Source organism: Lissotriton helveticus, chromosome 7, assembly GCF_964261635.1.
Source record: "Lissotriton helveticus chromosome 7, aLisHel1.1, whole genome shotgun sequence".
Classification (NCBI taxonomy): Eukaryota; Metazoa; Chordata; class Amphibia; order Caudata; family Salamandridae; genus Lissotriton; species Lissotriton helveticus.
Window position 1 is genome coordinate 1,791,796,345 of NC_136068.1, and position 15,793 is coordinate 1,791,812,137.

Below are 15,793 nucleotides of genomic sequence, written 5' to 3' on the forward strand. Positions count from 1 at the left end.
AGGACTAAGCTTCATTCCGCTCGGTCCAGCTGAAAGGGCCGCAACACCAGGGGCCCCGCCCTGGAAATTGCGGGTAATATATTGAACTAGGGCCCGTATAACACTGACAGAAGAGTCATACAGGGTCCGTAATTCAGCAACGGAGACTTGCTCCGCACGAGGATGCGGGGTGAATCCAGCCAAAAACGGACAAGAAGCGCCTGGAATGGACAAAGGACCCAATCTAATCACCGTTACACTGTGGGGAAGGGCACCATTAAACCAAACACGGTGCTGCCATGCAGAAATCGGAATCTCCTGTGTCCTACAAGGGACATATTCCCCAGGCATGGCAGTGTGAGTGTAAGTGTTAAACACCTGAGTAGCCACATCTGCTGCCGGAAACGTCACCCATGAGTAGAAAATCTCAAACGGGCAAGCAACCTCAGCACTCACCACTAAAATTACTGCCATGCCTTCCAAACCAACATTATAAGCTTACACATGATTGCGGACCGCAATGCGAATATGTTACGGTATGTCAATGTTAGCCATAGTGACACAGAGAAGAAAAGGTACAATGTAAAACAAATAAGCACAACTGGGTAGTAATTCAAAAGGAAACCATTTTGAAAGATTCAAGCTTGAAAAAACCTACGTAACTATAGGTAGGTTTGTCCGACACTAATAATTATCCGGACACAATAGTGAAGGGGTTAAGGACTGTTTGAAAGTACTACTCAAGTGTCATGTCATAAGACCACCAGCGTTGGGCGCCATGTAGCAGGGATTCTGCTCATACACAGAACTGTGTATAGAGACTTGGAACCTCAGTGAATTAGGGTGTGTCAAAACTCACCTTTGTAGCCAAAATCCCCTACCAGACTAGCAATCAGTGTCTCAATGGTTCTTCCATAACCCCAATGATTAGACAACCCAGAACATGGAACTTAGAATACCTCAGGCAATGTGGAACACATGAGCACTCTTTTGTTATACTCTCATACCATTCCAAAACGGGGAGTAAATGAAGACACGTGCAAGTTTGAAATATTTATTTCTAATGCCGTGTTCTCAGGCGCAGTATCTTAGCTAATACAAGCAGACATATTATAAGCAACAAGATTATCAGCATAGTTACTATTCCATAAAATACAAAGGGAGAAAGCATGTTAAAATGCTAAATGGAAAACAGGTTAGAATACACCTATATCTCACCCTCCCTTGCTAGTAGGTTATTTTATATCTACAGAAGGTCTCTTGGGATTACAAGGGCAGCCCCATTCCTCTGGTCCTAGCAAAAATAGATCACATCAGTTTCTGCACCAGCTCTCTGCATGCGAGTGTTCTCCAAGTGTGGGATCATGCCTATGCAGTGCATTATTAAAGCGCCAAAATCAGAGGTGGCCACAGCTGTATATATGCAGTCCAAACAACAACCACTGTGTTGAAATAACCTTGAAGGCCTCGGCACTCACTGTTCAGACAAAGCTTACCAAGCAAGGCGGCTAGTAAAGAAAACATATTATTCTCGTGTGAAGCAAAACACTCTGCTAGACTCTAAACATTTATAATAATGTGTGCTGTGTGCAAAGGCAGCAGAAAGGAAAAATGGCGATTAAACTTCTAATAAGCTCATGCCAACCTAACACAGTGTAAATGCAAGGCTCATTCCCATGACACTAGCCGGTTGCACTAGCCCTCAGGTGAGGATACAGTGGTATGAATCCAGGACCCCAACAGTGTCTAAGTCCGTTGCTTAGACATTGTAAATGTAGTAAAGTCATAAGGAGTATATAATTATGAACTCCCCAGCTCCATAAAGGTTTTACTAAAAACTGGGACGTTTGGTAGGAAACTTCTCAGCACATCAAACCCCCATTGGTGACAGTGTGAGATTTAATGTAAAATGCACTCATAGAGCATCTTAGAGATGACCCCTTAAAAACAGCCAGCTCTGTTGTGGTTCTTGAATGGCTGCCCACCACTTGCCACCACCAGACCTCTAGGTAGATAGTCTCCACTCTCCAGGTCCAGAACCAAAGCCCATCCTGGGCAGGGGTGTCGTGCCTCCTCCCCCAGGATGGATGGGGTCCACGAAAAGGAAGCTTCAAAGGCCTCCCACCTTTGGAAGCTGTCCCTGCCTTTTGCTGCCCACATCAACTGGCTCCCACCAGCTCTGCCCCCCCACTTCAAGTGGGAGAATCGGCTGGAAAACCAAGCTAGAAAGAGAGGTGTGCCCATCTCTGCCAATCCCATCCCACAGGTGGGGGAGGGGAGGTGAAGCACGCATCTCAGTCCCCTCCATCTTGAAGATGAGGGGACTCAGCCAATTAGGGAGCGGCTCATGACCCCTCACACAAGAGGGTAGCATACTGGGGGGTGTACTCACCCAAATAAAAGGGGCCCATTGATCCCGAGTTGCAGGCCCCTTTTAACGCCTCTAAATTCAGTATTTAGAGACACCCTGAACTTTGCCTCCTCAGATTGGAGGAAAAAGAAGGACCAAAGAGCTGTGCTGACCCAGTAGGAAGAGGACACCTACTGCTTTGGCCCCAGCCCTACCAGTCTGTCAACCTCTCACCTGCCTACAGCAAAGAATCTGACATGTCCAGCACTAAGCATCCCACAGAGCCCAGAGGACCTGCCCTGCAACCATTTTACAGACTCTTTCTCCCCTAAGCACCGGATTTGCTCAAGCCAAGGCTCACACATAGACTCTGGATTCCGGCAACTCCGCGATGCTGCACCACTCTGCACCGGATGCCCATGGCCCGAGTTCAGGTGGCCCAACACCACAAGAAGGTCTCCCCAGCAATCCTGACCTGGAATCTGGTGATCCCTGACCTCCCTTAAGCTTTAAGACGATGCCTGCAGCCTTAGCCTGAAGGATCCCAGCAACTGGAGCTGGTAAGACGACTCTCCAACAGAAGACACCCCAGCACAAGACACCCACAGGCTTGGGTGGCCCAACCAACAGTGTCCAGGCATCCCCCAAGAACCCAACTTACCTCTAAAACCAGTGGTCACCATCAGGAAGTCTCCCTGTGTTAAATATTAGATTGCGGAGTGAACATTACCAGCGCCATCTTGTCCCATTTTAGACCTTTGCGAGCACGTAAGCGGCAGCCATTTTAGAAACTATGGCCACTCTTGTAACATTGCCGATCACTTGCACGTCTCCCCGGCCTTGCGATCATCCCCCGCATGTTAAATATTAGATTGCGGAGTGAACATTACCAGCGCCATCTTGTCCCATTTTAGACCTTTGCGAGCACGTAAATGGCAGCCATTTTAGAAACTATGGCCACTCTTGTAACATTGCCGATCACTTGCACGTCTCCCTGGCCTTGCGATCATCCCTCGCACTCTGGCAACCCCCAAGCATCTGTCGGAGCCATAAAACAGCTTCAACGCGACCCAGCCCCGGAGCCACATCCCGTGCGGAACCCACATACCCTTTCATCTCATTCACACAAATGAATCCTTTGATAACCCCTTCCCCTGTGCCCGATTGTCCGAGCTGATCCCAGGCCATCACCTAGCCCTGCGGATGCGGTTTATTGCCCCCTACAATAGAAACTCGCCTCTCTTCAAAGGAGCCGAGATTAATCAATGCCTTCACACCACAAGATCTGACCGATCACTCATATTCCCGTTCCCAGCGGAATGCCTAGCTGCGCGATAGCCATCACATGCTGAGATTGGTGTGGGGACCTCTACTGTAGATATGTGTGGGAACGGGCTTGGAGCGGGGATTCCGGGGATGTCTTTCCGTACATCAAAGCATTGCCAAGAATGTGTTGTATGTAATAAAGCAATAAACCTGTGTATAAGAGGCCAGGCCTCAGAGATGTTGTTAGAGCACCTCGAGAATATACCCTCTTGTCTGATCTGACGTGTTCTGCTCCGGAGCTAATTAATCTCTGTTTCCAGCTTTCCAGTTTCCAGCGCCTGCCTCTTTATTTGATAATCGTCGAAGTGGTTTAGAGGCGACTAACGCCAAAGCAGTGTGTAGAAAGGTAACCTGGAATAGCTGCTTTTCCACAAATTGGCGACCCAAATGTGGGGCCCATCAGCGACATGTGGATCCAGTGGGAGAGGTCCTGACGACAGAGTGAACGGCTGCAACGATCGGGAAGAGCTCCCGCCTGATAGACCCTCGTCTGGCGGCCGATCATCCGAACTTCGCTGGTTCCAAACAGACCTCTCTCGAGTGATCTACAGTCCTGACTGGGGACCCTCAGGAGCGCCGGGGCACTAACGGAGAATAGAGGACGACTGGGCGCTGGAAGTGGAAGACGAGAAAACTGTCCATACGGTCCGGGTAAGGTCGTGCAGCACGACTCCCTTTGTTTGTTTGATTGTTTGAAATTGATTGAATCACTTAACCTCGGTTGTTCAGCGACATTGGTTCTTCTTGAGACATTCTCTGTCTACAAACGGTAAAGAATAGGAATATTCTCTCTCCCTTTGTGAATAGTGAAGGATAGGTAGCGCGGACTTTTTGTCCCTATCAGTAAGGGCTGATGATACGCCGCGTCTATCTTCTCCCCACTGATTGATTGGTCATATTGGTTCTTTTGAGATATTCCCTGTTTGCATATAACGAAGAATAGGAATATTCTGTCTAGTCTTTGCAAGTAGAGAAGGATAGGTAGTGCGGACCTTTGTCCACCATTGTTTGAAATATTTTTTATTCGTTATACATCATGCCTATCTTCTCCCCACTGATTGGTAGTTGGTTCAGCCCAGACCGTTTATTAGAGGTAGATCATCCAGCTCCACTGGAAGGCACCCCTAATAAGGACATGTTCACGAAGTATGGATTACTCGCCGTAGCCTACAGCAAGCTATGGCATAAAAATACCAAGAAAGATCGAGAAAGTCAGTGGCCACTGATGGGATCTTTTGATATAAATAAAATAGAAGCACTAGAAACAGCCCTTCTTAAACAGAAAACCACGTCAACCATGCTCAATAGTTTCGGCATGTGGTGGAAAGAAGCAATGCAGCGTAAAAAGAGAGACGAAGCGAAGGTAGAAAAAGAAATGCAAAAAGCAGCCCACCTGGCTGGTCAAAAACTAGAAGAAGAGATTAAGGAGAGAGGGAGGATAAAGAAAGAACGGGAGTCCGAAACATCGGGCCAATGCCCTGTTAGAACACCCTCTGTACTTTACCCTGAGCTACCATCGAAGCAAAAGGCGAACGATGATTTACTCCTAGGTCCCCCAATCATCTATATGCCCCCTCCATATGCTCCCTCCCATCCTATAGCTCAGCACCAACACCCTCTGACCCCTAATGAAGGTAGTGCCAGGGCCTCGGTACCCACGGCCTCCGCGCCGACCTAGCCTCTCGTACTAAACCCCACATCAACTGAAGCTTCAAACCAGCCTGAAGCTGTAGGGAAGGAAATTACGAGAGCAAGCCGCTTGAACAGCCATGAACGAGCAGGTATTGACAAAATTGTGAAAACGCTAATAGACCGAAAAGAGACGGAAGAATATATTTCAGATATATGTAACACGTATACTAGCAGCCATAAACAACACTTTATTGTACAATTTTGCTACCATACCCTCACAGCCTATGAGGAGAGATATCAGGATAAGAGACCTGAACGCCTTGCGAACTTGTACCGAAAGGTAGATGTAGGAGATGAGAGCGAGTGTGACGTGAGGGAACTCTTCTTGCGTACGCTCGAAGTCTTCCGCCATCTCACTGAACAAGGACCGATAGCTAAAAACACGACTCCTGTAGTAACCGAACCCCCGATAGGAAAAGATGATACCATGATGCCGATAAAGGAGGCCGCTCCCTACTGGGATCCCCCACGAGGTCAGGGAACTCATGATGATAATAACCATCAGGACGCAAAGGGAAGGGTAGTTTATAACTGGGTATACCAACCCTGGGATCGACAGGACATCCTGACATTCCGAAAAACCTTACCGGACTTACGAAAGAACCCCACAGCCTTTTATACAGAACTAGGTAAGGCCCTAGGTTCCACAATCATGACTTTAGCAGACATCGACTTGTTCTTCGGGTTATGTCTACCAGCTGATGTGTGGAAGCGAATCCGGAAAGTCGACCACCTTGAGCTGTTCGGACATACCTGAAAACAACTTGATGACATAGATAGGCGACGAGATCCCGGACAGAAACCCTTAAAGGCTATTTTAGAACTCCCCGACAAAATTGTTCAAAAGCTAAAGACACTGATCCCCGAGAAAAAGGTAGATTGGTCAATTGTAACGGCTTGCCGTCAGAAACCCCAAGAAGATGTCTCCAAATACTTTTCTCGATTCGAGACAGTGTTTTCTGACTATAGTGGTCAGGACATGACCACTGCGACCGGACATCACCTGTTTGTCCAAAATTACATTAAAGGTCTGTTACAGGAAGTCTCACAGAAATTACAGACTAGCGAGAGTGGTTGGGCGGCCTCCAAACCCGTGGCTATCCTTCAGATGGCCCAGTACTACGAGCATCAAAAGAATGAAAATGACAGGGCATCGGAAAAGAAGAAGAAAGACCTAAAAGAAAGAGTTATGATCGCACAGTTGCAGGGAGTGATGATAGGAAGGGAACCCTACAGAGGAAACTACCAACCGACTACCCCTAGAAACCCACCTCCTAGAGATAACGCACCCACATCCTACGCTGGACGTAGGGATTTGACCGAGAACCAATGTGCGTTTTGTAAAGCGATCGGACATTGGAAATTCCAGTGTCCGATTCTTTTAGAAATAATTAGGAATAAAGAGGCGAGAGACCCCACGAACGATCCAAGAAATAAAGGACGTGGGCGAGGACACCCGAATGACAATAACAACGAAAAGCCCTGTAAAACGAACACATTTGACCGACCCCGACAGAACCAGTGCCAATTGTCTGACCACGACAACACGTACGACTTTGCATAGGACTGCCAAAGGCAAGGGAGGGATCCAGTCGAGCTCTATGTTGACCAGCAAGGCCCTTATGTCACCGCTAAGGTCCTAGGCACGAAGTCTCCATTTTTGGTAGACACAGGAGCAACACGTAGTGCTTTATCTAAACAACTGATTCCAAGGGCATCCTTATCTGGCTCACATGTAACATCGATAGGTTTTGATGGAACGCCCTCCACTAATCCCTTGTCCACACCAATCCCTTTTGCTTTGGAAAACCACGCTACTAACACGACATTCCTGCTGTCCTCCAACACCCCCGACGCCATTATGGGTCTCGACTTATTGAAGCATTTCCGAGCCACCATTAGATGTTCACCGGACGGAGTCCGAGTCATTTTGTACGACAATCCCAACCAGCTCAGACTTTGTCCCACACAACATATGCTCTCTGTGACTGACGCCCACATATCATTGATTGACACCTTACCCCTGTACTTATGGGCAAAGACCGACTCAGACGTAGGACGAAAGATGATTGACCCCGTGCACATAACGGTACGACAAAACGCGACCCTCCCCATCCTCCCACAATACAGGATATCTCCTGAAGGCGAGAAGGCACTGGTAGAGATTATTCAATCCTTAGTAGATGCAGGAGTGGTAGAGGAGGTGGTCAGCAACACTTGTAACAGCCCTATCCTGCCGATCATTAAGAAACAAGAAGATGGAGATGAGAAAGCGTACCGCTTCATCATCGACCTCCGTGAGGTTAACAAGGTAGTCGTGCCACAATACCCTGTGGTCTCCGACACACCACCATCCTGACCCTGATCCCGTCCACTGCCACCACTTTCACTGTCATTGACCTCAAGAACGCCTTCTTCTCCATCCCTATCCACCCTGACAGCCGCTACCTTTTCAGATTTACCCTAAAATCCCGCTCGTAAAGATTTTGTCGAGCACCCCAAGGCTACACCGAAAGTCCCAGCATCTATAGCCAGGCCCTCAAGAGACAGCTAGACGCAGTCCAGTTGCCGGATGGAGTGGTGTTAATCCAATACGTAGATTACATCCTCCTAGCAGCTGACACCACTCCCCTTGCAGTCACAGCCACCATCCAACTCCTACATTTCCTTGCAGAGAATGGTCACAAGGTTTCCAAAAAGAAATTGCAGTTTTGTCAACCCCAAGTGACATATCTAGGCCACCTTTTGTCCAAAGAAGGGAGGAAACTTACGCCCGACAGAATTCAGACCATTTTAGACACGCCTGTCCCTAAAACCCAGAAGCAAGTCCGCTCCCTGGTAGGCCTCACCTCCTTCTGCCGGCAGTGGTTACCGAACTTCAGCCTCATTGTCAAGCCATTACTTTCCCTCCTAGCCAAAGATGTCCCCTTCCCACTCCCTTGGGCCCCCGAATGCCAATCTTCCTTCAAAGAATTGCGAGATGCCCTCTGTTCAGCTCCTGTCCTAGGAACCCCAGACTATTCCAAGCCTTTTTCCCTCTACACCCACGAAAGGGAAGGATGCGCTTTATCTGTCCTGACACAGTCCATTGGCTTCAAACAACGCCCATGCGCTTACTTCTCAGCCACTCTTGACCCTGTAGCCAGAGGTCTGCCTGCCTGCCTTCGAGCCGTAGCTGCCGCTTCGGTCTCCATCCGACAGAGTGAAGGAATTGTACTCTCTAATTCCCTCACCATGCTGGTACCCCATTCTGTTGATACCCTCCCGAACCAAACCAAGACCCAACATCTGACTAGCGCACGACTGACTGGGTACAAATTGACTTTACTGGCACCTCACATAACTCTGAAAAGATGCACCACTCTGAATCCGGCAACCCTCCATGACTGTGTGACCCTCACTGACGAACAGACCAGGAGCAGGGTAGATCTCCGAGATACTGCTTTCCCGGAACCTGACGGCGAACTGTGGGTGGATGGTTCATGCATTAAACTCCCGGACGGTACCACTTCTGCTGCATACGCTGTGACCACAGCCCGAACTATTGTCGAGACAGCTCGCATCACACAACGATCCGCACAAGCAGCAGAACTGATTTCCCTTACACGAGCATGCATCCTAGCAGCAGGGACGACAGACAGCCAGTATGCCTTCGGGGAGGTTCATCACTTTGGGCTCCTTTGGAAGGAGAGGGGATTCCTGACCTCACATGGCACACCGATCTCGCATGGAGACCTAGTCTCTGCCCTGACCGAAGCAGTCCTCCTCCCCAAACAGTTAGCGGTAATTAAGTGCCAGGCACACAAGAAAGTCACTGACATCATAGGACAAGGGAACGCACTAGCCGACATCACAGCACGAACTACAGCTGAGAATAGGACGACTACCCGCATGTACGTAACCCGGTCTCAAGGAGAGAAATGGAAAGACGCTAGAGAGACCATAAGAGACATTCAAGCGACTAGCACCCCACACGAACTGACTGAATGGGCGTGGGTGGGACTAAAAGACGATGAAGGCTGCTGGCGAATGAAAGACACTGACAAATGGTTGTTACCAATTCCTATCTGATCCCCATACTGACCATGGCACACTCCGCTGCACACATAGGATCTGCCCCCATGACTGAACTCGTCTCTAAAGTTTGGCAGAACGACAAGATAGCTGACGCAGCAAAATGCCTGGTTCAACAATGCCTGATATGCCTGCAACACAACCCGGGGAAAGGGACTGTAGTACCCCGGGGAGGGTTTGGGGTCCCCGACCACCCCTTTGAGGTCCTCCAAATGGACTACATTCAGCTAGAAAGGTGCCATGGTCTAAAATACGTACTGGTTATTGTGTGTGCGTTCAGCAAATGGGTTGAAGCCTCCCCCACTCGAGACAACACCGCCATCACTACTGCTAAGGTGTTGTTGAAAGAGTTCTTCCCCCGCTACGGCCTTTGTCGAATTATGTGGAGCGACAACGGCCCCCACTTCGTATCTGAAGTTATCCAACTCATACTGAAAGGGTTGGGTGTAAAACAAAAGTTCCACGCAGTCTTCCACCCCCAATCAGCAGGCCTAGTGGAACGACATAACGCCACACTGAAACTCAAGCTAGCAAAAATAGTTGCCACCACAGGACTGAAATGGCCAGACGCTCTCCCACTGGCATTGCTATCTATGCGCTCCACTCCTTTCAAGCACCACTTAACCCCCTATGAAGTTGTCTTCGGCCGACCTAGGAACATATGGGCCGCGCCGAAGCCGACGTCCATCCATGATGTCCCAGACATCCTAATGTCTGATTATCTGCATAATTTAACGAAAACACTAACTGTTATCCACCAACAGGTGCAGCAAGCCATTCCGGACACATCCAGGGGCCCCGGACACGACATCCAACCCGGTGATTTTGTGCTAATCCGGAACTTCAAGAGGACGAAGAGTCTGAAACCCAGGTGGATGGGCCCCTGGCAAGTCCTGATCACCACTCAAACAGCACTCCGGGTGGAAGGCAAGAGGAATTGGCTGCACGCACATCACTATCGGTGGATCTCACCAACCCTAACAACGGACGAAAACGTGGACACTCAAGAAGAACTCCTGAAGAAAGACCGACCTGCCCTGAGTTGTTACCTTGAACCAGAGACACTTGAACTGACTGAGTCTCCCGATCCCACTGTGCCGACCAGGGAAGAGTACAACTTGCGATGAAAGGGGAGGGTTCCGGCAAAGCAGGCCACTAACTGAATCAACAGTCTCAGAACGGCAGCTAACACTACAAAGGCTGCCGGGAGAGACGCCAACAAAGTGTGTGGTTCTGCCCGCTACCGGGCCCTCCTGAGAAAGACGTAAGGAGTTCTGGAACAATTCCTTTGTTCAATTGCTACACCAGCACAACCTCGCTGCCAATGCCACCAACTGCTGGATCTGTGGGCTGCTGCCACATGCAACTGAACATTCTATCCCTTTCATCCCTTCGCCTTTCTCCGTTCATGGGTCCTACCTTGCCTGGTTGATGCTCTTGCAGGAGAGTTACAAGGACAATGCAACTTCTGGCGAAACCATTTCACACTTTTACGATGGGTTCTGGCTGGGAAAAACCGGAAAAGCCTCCACTCCCTTTTGTCCTCAAACCTCAAACGCAACACTTCAGCTGAACATTCCGGAGAAAGAACGGCTCGAGATGCAGGTTTTCAACAATCCGGCCAGACCCACCTTTTCTTATCTGCGCAAACGGACTGCTGCAACTCTGACTGTGGCCCTATCTGTGGTGAATGTCTCTGGCCTCGTTTGCATCGAGGGCCTAGGGATCAAAATCGTGGGCCACAGCTTCTGTCCTATCAGAAGAACTTTGAACACAGCTGATCCCCCTTCATTTGTAGCATCTCCGAACATGTATTTTGTCTGCGGCACCAAAGCCTACACCTGGCTCCCTAAAGGCTGGGGAGGCACATGCTACATCTCCTTTGTCCTTCCTCCCACCTACGTGGCACCGGCAGCATACCACAGGCAGAAGCGCTCTTTGGACATAGAACAAGCAGATTCCACCTCTTCGCAGTTCCTTGATGCTGCGAAGGGACTCATTCCTTTCTGGGGTCCGATGTCAAACAGTCGGGCCACCCGTCATTTGACCCAAGCAGTCGAAACAGCATTGAACGTCACAGCCGGCATCCTTGCTAACAACACAGCTGGGCTGCAGGCGGTCCGCCTCGTGGCTTTGCAGAACCACCTTTGTCCCAGACTATTCGCCTTCTGTCTACAAAGCGATAGAACACCTCCACGGACTATCTTAGTAAATCCATCAGGAACAAGACGACTGGACACTCGGAAGTTGGTTTTGGACCACTTTGAAAGACTGGGGCTGGAAATTATTGATAATTGCATTGGTGCCAATTCTTGTTTTATGTGGGTGTTGCCTGGGGATACAATGCATATCGCCCTTGTGCTCTCTGTTTGCAAATTCGTTATGCCCTAAGACTTTGGACAATCAATTTGAGCACGTAAAAGTTTTGTACGAAACAGAGATCCACCACATAATGAACATTGACATAAATTAACAAGATGTCGGGGTATGTTCAAAGGATACACTGTTAAATATTAGATTGCGGAGTGAACATTACCAGCGCCATCTTGTCCCATTTTAGACCTTTGCGAGCACGTAAGCGGCAGCCATTTTAGAAACTATGGCCACTCTTGTAACATTGCCGATCACTTGCACGTCTCCCCGGCCTTGCGATCATCCCCCGCATGTTAAATATTAGATTGCGGAGTGAATATTACCAGCGCCATCTTGTCCCATTTTAGACCTTTGCGAGCATGTAAACGGCAGCCATTTTAGAAACTATGGCCACTCTTGTAACATTGCCGATCACTTGCACGTCTCCCCGGCCTTGCGATCATCCCCCGCATGTTAAATATTAGATTGCGGAGTGAACATTACCAGCGCCATCTTGTCCCATTTTAGACCTTTGCGAGCACGTAAACGGCAGCCATTTTAGAAACTATGGCCACTCTTGTAACATTGCTGATCACTTGCACGTCTCCCCGGCCTTGCGATCATTCCCCGCACGCTGGCAACCCCCAAGCATCTGTCGGAGCCATAAAACAGCTTCAGCGCGACCCAGCCCCGGAGCCACATCCCGTGCGGAACCCACATACCCTTTCATCTCATTCACACAAACGAATCCTTTGATAACCCCTTCCCCTATGCCCGATTGTCCGAGCTGATCCCAGGCCATCACCTAGCCCTGCGGATGCGGTTTATTGCCCCCTACAGTAGAAACTCGCCTCCTTCAAAGGAGCCGAGATTAATCAATGCCTTCACACCACAAGATCCGACCGATCACACATATTCCCGTTCCCAGCGGAATGCCCAGCTGCGCAATAGCCATCACACGCTGAGATTGGGGTGGGGACCTCTACTGTAGATATGTGTGGGAACGGGCCTGGAGCGGGGATTCCGGGGATGTCTTTCCGTACATCAAAGCATTGCCAAGAAAGCAATAAACCTGTGTATAAGAGGCCAGGTCTCAGAGATGTTGTTAGAGCACCTCAAGAAGATACCCTCTTGTCTGATCTGACGTGTTCTGCTCCGGAGCAAATTAAACTCTGTTTCCCGCTTTCCAGTTTCCAGCGCCTGCCTCTTTATTTGATAATCGTCAAAGTGGTTTAGAGGCGACTAACGCTAAAGCAGTGTGTAGAAAGGTAACTTGGAATAGCTGATTTTCCACACCTGCCTGAGCCTGCAGCAACTTTGCCGAACCAAAGGTGTCCATTGAGAATCACAGGTCCCTGACATCTCCTTGGCACACCACACCCTGCCGCCCCTGTGCCGATGGTGATGCAGCTCCTGTGCTGATTGTTGTCCCTTGCAGTGCTGACCTTTGCTCCCACACCTGAGTAGCCTGCTCGTACGCAGACCCTAACCGAAGTCCCCGTTAGTCCAATTGGCTAACACTGGGCCCCTGCACTCTACACCTGGATGTCCCAGTGCCACTGGTGGTGCAACTAGAGTGCTTATCTAGGTCTTCGGGAACCTTGACCCTATCACCCAAAACTCTCACTTGTAAGACATTTACTTACCTGTGAAACGGATACTTTTTTCCCATAGGAACCCATGTTATGAGATTTTGGGCCTAAAAAAGTTTTGAACTGTTGTTTTGTGTGGGGAAAACAGTAACTATAACTCAAGCCAAAAAAATATTACTTACCTTGTATTGTGAGATCATTAGGTGTGGTATCTAGGCAACCCACCCCCAATATTCAATGTAATCTAAATGTAATCAAAAAGCATTCTAAAAGGAATTCCAGTGTAATAAAGCCTGCTTTTTAAAATCATACCAACCTGTAACAATTGCAAATCCATTCCCAATTGCATTTCCTTGTAAAGGTTTACCATTTCACCTACTGGAACCAAGTCCTGCTTGGTTATAGAAATAAAATACAAGTATACCTTTTTTATACTTCCCCAATTGGTTTGGATTCTGTCTCTGAGAATGTGTAATCAGTCTCTGAGTGAGTGAATCCAATAAATGCTTATCACACCCACTAGATAAGAATAACTGCTCGCCCACACTACCACAAAGAGAGCTGTTAGTACTTTTCAGAGTTTAGCCTTTTCTATACCTCTGGGAAATCCTTAGGCTCTTTGCACACAATACCAATACCATACTTCGGTATAGTATATACAGAGCGAGCTTCCTACAGTAAGTGCAACTTATGAAAGCAAACACAGCACTAACAGCATGTGCAAAAACTGAATATATCCTGAGCTAAACAACAGTGTATCAGAATAGGTAATTAAATTTCAAGAGACGAATAATCGTACGAAGATTGTGTTCCGTGGCACCACGGAACACAATCTTCGTACGATTCTCTCTCAACTTAGGAGGATAGATATTCGGATGCCAACTGACGAAGATTTTATATGGGAAATTACGTGACTTATAATGGAATTAGGAGCCTTCGTGGAATAAATGTTATGCTTATATGCTCGAATGAACAAAGAAGATTCCTGCTTTATTCGAATCATAGCCGTGAAGAAGTCTAAGGTTGATTATACCAAGACGAAACACGTGTTGGCGGCTAGTGTGTTTAAGAAGCAAGACGGAATGAATAAACGGAAGATTTGAAGATTATTCGTCTCTTGAAATTTAATTACCTATTCGGATACACTGTTGTTTACCTCAGGATATATTCAGTTTTTGTCTATGTGTGGTTTTGTTTTTTGACATTGCCCATTTTGGTTGTGGGTGGGTGAACGCAACCTTATCCTTTGAGCTGGTTTACAGATTAAAAACATTTATAAATATCACACTTCAGCGCAACTAACACTCCATCATCCTCTCTCTTGTAATTTGCACTAACAGCATGTGGAACACATCTAGATGAAGTAGCTGTAAGGTACACACTGCAAAATGGACCATTGTCCAAGCAGAACTCCACAAAGATATGATAAGTAGACACCCTCCATATGTGGATACACAAATATCTAACTTCAAAACATCAAACACAAATCCAACTTACATCATAGGGAGAAGTGCAACCTGAATGACATTGACAGTGGCCAGGCCAAGCTGACGAACTGACCACATACCATGTCACCCAATGCAATATCTGCCCCATCAGGACGTCAACCCACATAGACATCCATCCAACATTTCCCCTTGTCCTGTCTAACTCCAGCACTAGTTCCAAGGTCACATCATACTAACCACTTCACCCGGATCAACCAACAGAGATCAAACAAACACAACTGTACTAACACATTACTAACTCACACATTACTAACTTCAAAATATCATCAAATAAATAGGAAAGTAATGGCAGGACTAATGTCTTCCAAACTGTGATCTTTTTTAATGGATTTAAAGAAATCTAAGAAGGAAACAAAGGCCAATGGCCAGTCCGTTTATTGTCCATATGCCACAGCACAATGTTGCGACACCAAACTTGCCCTTGCTGACACTGCCAGGGAACTTCCTGACAAAGGGGAATCCATTGGGCATAGTAAGCACCTAGAAGATGGTATTGGGAGGATGGGGGCAGAGGTTTAGGGAGGGTTGAGTTTGTCCTTGATCGGAGGCTTTTTGGCTTTGGGGTCTTTGGAGCTGGATTGAGGTTAAAGCGTGTCGTTTCTTTTTTTTCTTTATTAGGCAGGGTAAAGGGGGTGGGGAGGCTGTTTTTCAGGGGTGGGGTAGGAAGTGAGTTTGGGTGTGGGAGGGCTTTTGGGACTTTGGTGGGTGGCTTTCACAGGGGTAAGGGCAAGGGCAAACATGACAGGGAAAACAAGTAGGGTGTGGAAAAGTGAGATGGGTCTGATGTCTGCACTGTGTTTTGGTGTCAGTTGTGTGGGTGACTGTGAGTGTTTTTTTTTTGGGTGGGAGTGTTGTGGATGTGCTGGGTGTAGTTGAGGGTTCTGTGGCTGTTGGTGCAGTGTCGGGAGATATGGGTGTTG